The sequence below is a fragment of the Anneissia japonica genome, unplaced genomic scaffold (genome assembly GCF_011630105.1).
Source record: "Anneissia japonica isolate Jap-2015-1 unplaced genomic scaffold, ASM1163010v1 scaffold287985_len465408_cov153, whole genome shotgun sequence".
Taxonomy (NCBI): Eukaryota; Metazoa; Echinodermata; class Crinoidea; order Comatulida; family Comatulidae; genus Anneissia; species Anneissia japonica.
In genome coordinates this window covers 194,484-200,239 of record NW_022719880.1, presented here as the reverse complement: position 1 = coordinate 200,239, position 5,756 = coordinate 194,484, and the positions used below count along the sequence as shown (strand labels likewise).

Sequence of the window (5,756 nt, the reverse complement as noted above, 5' to 3'; positions counted from 1 at the left end):
AGATGTGTATAAGAGACATGGTACACACTGTTGACACACCTACACCAAATGTGTTGCTGATGCAGCTGAGATCTGAATTTTTTGCAAGCCGAGTTAAAGTGATAGCAATTCTTTTGTTTACTGGGATAGCCATAGCCTTACGCAAGTGTGTGTCTTGTTTCATGAGTGAACCTTGTAAATGATGGCAGAGTAAATCGAATGTGTCTGTTGACATACGAAAGTTCTTATAAAACCTTCTATCGTCTGTCCAAAACTGCAGATCATGAGTCCACCAATCAATGTTGCGAGGAAGGGCCCAACAAGACCTTGGGACAGACTCAAAAGCTGAAACAAACAGATAAGAATTCATTTTCAATTAGGTCCTACAATATATGATCTTGTTCTTTTTTTTTTTTTTGTCTTTCGTGGGAGCTTCCTTCCTTTATTGTCATTCCATGTAAATATATCAATAATACGTTCTTCAATACAATTCTTATTTATATACATGCACAGTATCTTACAAGATTGACATAGTACTCATGCTTATATACAATTAAAAAGACTGATAAAATTAATTAGATCGGTTCTATAAAGCATTCGATTTTAGTCATTGCTTTCACTCGAATATATATATATATATTTTCATTGTACATAACATTGTACATAAATATTTTCAATTACCATATCCCTATTAATGTTCACACCATTTACCTTAGTAAACATTTGTACTACGAATACAAAAAAAAAACGTAATTTGTTTATTTTTTTTATTTTATTTTTTATTTTATTTATAGGCATATATATATATATATATATATATATATATATATATATACTCAATTTTTTGTGAAAAGTAATTATAGGTTTTAAAGCTTGACCAAACGTTAAATAGTTTAATTAACTACCTAAGTTATTAAATATATTATCACCATGCTTTTATCAGGGATGTCTACAAATATTCAATCATCTCATCTATGGTCCATCCATTACATTAAGTTTAGTAACTCCAAACTTATATTTTTTCATATTTTAATGGATTTTTTTACTACTTTGTTGTTTAATTCATGCTATTCCTGCCAGGTAATTGTTTAACTAGGCCTAGGCCTACCTAGCAATATTTTGATTATGTTAACAACACTCATTTCATTCAATCAAAACATGCACTACAGCAGTAACTCATTTTGTATTGTTGAGGTTTTATCACAATAAAAATTCCAAGGCTATTTTAAACTAAGCCTAGAGAGGCCTAGGATAGTACTAGATAGTAGTAGGCCTAGGCTAGTTGTAGGTTGTCCGAATTACATAACAACTACTAAACTAGGCCTGGTACCGAATTAACAAGATAATTATTCCATGGTCCTTAGCCTTCGGAGAGTAAAACGAATTCCACTCCTAGCTCGTTTGCTGTAGTCCTGGCGAGAAAGATAGGCCTAGGCCTACGCTAGCTAGGCGCAGTCGGGCCGCCGGCCGGTAGGTACTCACCATTGTTGTTAGAGGCAATCAGTGCGACAAGCATCATAATAATTCGGTGTCGGCGTATTCTACGATTACGAAGCCTCGTGATTTTTCTACATCCGTTGACATGTGAAATTTAGCAATATTTCTTTTAGGTAATAATGTTGATAGGCCTACGTTTTCCATCGCTGCCGCCATTCGTTCGAACTATAAAAAAAAAAAAACACAGCCCGCGAAAAGGTCAAAATAGGGACATGACGCATGCGCAACAACAACTCGGAACATCTCGGGGGAAAAAACAGGCCTCGCGATGGTCTGTTTTTGTTCCGAGATAACTCAGGGGACCCCTGTGAAATCTCGGAAAGTTTACAAGGATTTTGCTTTCACACTCATCCAAACCTGGTTACAACTTGTTACAAGTTGTTAATATTTGCAAAATATCATCAGTGTGAAATGGGTATTAGCATACAACGCTCATTCGGCACCGTGAATTACGACCTTTGTAAACAACGTTCTCTGCAGGACGTTTTGAAAAAGCAGAATCCGGACATTGTGATTGGTCCTAACGCTCCCATGTGATCGTTTTCTGAGAGATCCGATCTTAAGCTTTGTTGTCATCTTTGTTCGGAGAAAATCCTTTCATTTATTGATATAAAAACCGAAAGGTCCACTGATTAATCTCAGATAAGAAAGTATAATACATACTCCAAGTATTGAAATACACGCCATCGTGTTGGGATTCGAATCCCAACACGATGGCGTGTATTTCAATACTTGGAGTATGTATTATACTGTTTTATTGATATAGTACAGCGAGTTTAAAAAGTTCAATAATTTTGTTTAGGTCTAAACTCAACCGAATCGTTAGCGAACAAGGTATGAAAATATATTATTATAACTACTACGTGGCGTTATTAAATTTGAGAAATAATTAATAACGAACGGCGGCTAGAGATATTAAAATGTGTCTTTCAATTGTGTGTGGCGGTTGGTGCTAGGCCCTTCGCCGCAGAGCGTAGACTTGGTGCAGTGTAATTAGACACCGCCTGAACATCGTAAATTCATCGGGTTATGAATCTTGTTACGATTCTCGTCCGATCGTGTTTTCAGGCCTAGGTTAGGTTGCATTCTATTGCTAATTATAAAGAGACAGCATTTGTGCTAGGTTAACCAAAATCATTCAAGCGTGAAATACAAATTCCACAGTGAATGTCTTTACACAACAGGTCTATATGGATAATGTTTAAGTCATACATATTGCTTAATATACCAATATTCATATATGCTCTAACATGGATACATAGAATAAATCTTTCATCATAAGGTATATAACAAGATAACCAATTTATTGGCTATATCATGAAATATAAGCATCAATAATATGTCTCAACATAGCTAAATAACAGTAGGCCTATGTCAAACAATGTGATGGCTCTATAGCTCATCATATAACATAGTATCCATAATTAAGCCTAAACATCATTGTCATCAATAAATGAAGAATACAGTAACAATCTATAGACTTACATTATCATTTCACCTTAAGTAGACTTTCTTAAACCAGCATTAAACAGAAAATTATACATATTTTCTGGACAGCTCAGAACACATGTTTGCACTTGCTGCTTCCTTGGCTTGCTGTGATTCACCAACGATGCACCAATGGCATCATAGACAATGGTGGCGCTATTTACATATGCTAATTAGCATCTAAGATTATATAAAATCTTACAACTATATTTCAATTAATTAATTGTGTATGCCTAGGCCTAGCTTATTAATTATATGTATGTACCGTACATGTGAATATTTTTCTTGTTCTTGCTGAAGTTTGACATTCTTGTAGAAGTGTTTATTACAGTTGAAGAAAATAATTTTTATTTTATAATTTTTTTTTTCAAAAAAGTACAAAATATAACTGTAATAATAATAATGGCAAACGTAAACAAATCAAATATATTAAATATTTTTATTCAATTTCATTTTTAATAGTGAAAACTGTTGTTATATCTCTCTTTAAAGGTTGTCGTATAATGGAGTCCGCTGCTGATGATGTATCCGACGAAGCATCAGTTAACTTAGTTGTAGGCCCTAAGTCTTGAATGAGCAAGTACTTCTGCCAGTTCTGCAAGTCCAGCTTCTGATGCAGTTCAGCTCGAAAGTTCTGAAGAAGTATTTCCTTTGTTGATAGACTTAAAACACAATGATTTGATAATTGTAGATAAAATATAAAGTACAAATCTTGTACTATACTATTTTTGGTAACATCCAAATTAGGTCATTAGTGATGTCAATATTACTGTATTAGTATTATGTATGCACATTCAGTATAAAGGACAATGTCTTCATAAACTTTCAATTGTATGAGTATTCTGGAATTTTATCATGACAGTACAATTCAAATTTCTTCATTGCAATCAGATATTATAACAATTCAAATTCAATATTCAAAATTCAAAAAGGTCATTCAGTCAAATTCATATTCAGAATGGTGCTGAGTCACATGACCAGTAATTAGATTTGAGAAAAAATAGTTATTTTTGCTAATATGCAAATTTGATCGTTAATATGTTAATTAATTTGTTTTCAGAATAATGTTCATGTGTAACCCATGCATTCAAAGTTTCAAGTACATACTGTACAAAGTATTTTGTTCAGTTACAGCTCCAAAAATAATTGTAAAAAATAGTAAAATGCTAGTATTGAATATTTTTTCCTTAATTAATATGCAAATTAGGACATTAGTGGTGTATGCAAAAATTCAGTATAAATATCAATGAATGTCTTTATAAACTTATGATTGTATTTGCAAGTATTTTAGTCTGAAGTTTATCATGACAAGTAATTTGATTTGGGGAAGATTCTTATTTTTGCTAATATGCAAATTTGATCATTATTATGTTAATTAATATTTGTTTTCAGATTAATGTTTATGTGTAATTGAACATTCAAGTATATACAAAGTTATTTTGTTCAGTAATAGCTGCAAATATGTCATAGAAAACGTTTAAAATATGCCGATATTCAACATTTTTCTTATAATTAATATGCAAATTATGTAGTTAAAATATATAATATGCAAATTTTTTATATACATTGATAGCTGATTATGTTCATGGTATATCCTGAAAATTTGAAGAGTGTACAATAAATACTTTTGAAGTTAGAAGTTAAAATGTGTTGAAACCTGTGATTTTTATGGTGCCATCACTAAAACAAAGAAAATAAAAGGATTGACCTTTGACATTTGTTCTCTTAACTAGTACAAGTTGGACATAGAAAAACAGCGATATCTCTGGAACGAAAAGTGCGATTGAAGTTTTTTAAACGGTTTTGTGTTTCTGAGAGAGTGCTTTATCATCCTGATATATTTAGATGTAGCCATATCACATCAAATATAATAGCCTAAAGTGCCTACTAGTTAAGACACAAGTTTGTCAGCTATAGTTCGGTTATGACTGTCTAAAACTATCCATAATTTGTTACAAGTAACAATCTTCAAGAATCTGGTTGCTGTAACTAGAATTGGAGTTTCATTAGCAATTTCTTCGCGGTGAAAACAACACTTTATTACAACACCGGCACACTCTCCGCCGCTAGTCGCCATGTTGTTGTTTACTGTTGTTGGCTGTACCACAACACGTGAAGTTATTGTAACAAAAACAATTTAATAGTAGTCTAAAAAATATTCTGTAATTAAAATACAAATTATATCTAATTATAATTTTTAAATTTGTTTTTAAAGCAGTAATACGAAGTTCGCAAATAATAAACTACGTATCAAAAATACAATATTCGAACGAGTACAGTGACGTTACAAAATGTCGTGTGCTAATCTAGCGCAAAGAACTTTCAATTTTGTAAGTTTAAACGTCATTTTCTCGTATTTGCAGAAGTTCTGACGGTCGAACTTTTTTTTGGTGCTTTTAAATATTATTATAATAATTATCATAATGAGTGAAGGTATTAGGAAAATTTCGGAACGGGACTGAACGTTAGGATTTTCACCCCATGGCCTATACCGTACAGCGCGCGACTTTTCCTTTAGGGTTCATCCTGTGAACAGCAGAACAGGAACCATCTCAGATCCATGGCAACAGATAGGACGCCCTCTTCCAAAACTGATTACTTTTTCTCCATAGAGTTATTAAACAACTAGAGTGCTGACAAGATGGCGGAGCAATGCAGAGTTGTGTATGTGTACCATCCAAGATGGCTGCCGTAGGAAAGCGCCACCTTCAGGCTTAGTATACATATTATTACCATAAATAATGTCTCTTATACACATCTAGATGTGTATAAGCGACAGGTATAAAGGCCAC

At 32.9% G+C, this 5,756-nt stretch overlaps 1 long non-coding RNA gene across 1 annotated transcript; it reads left to right on the top strand.

Annotated features, from left to right (window-relative positions):
* The first annotated feature begins 2,151 nt into the window (after window positions 1-2,151).
* On the top strand, window positions 2,152-4,664 carry LOC117111105. The gene is made up of 2 exons (XR_004445813.1): window positions 2,152-2,310; window positions 3,457-4,664. It is a non-coding gene; the product is annotated as an uncharacterized LOC117111105 (long non-coding RNA).
* The last annotated feature ends 1,092 nt before the right edge of the window (window positions 4,665-5,756 follow it).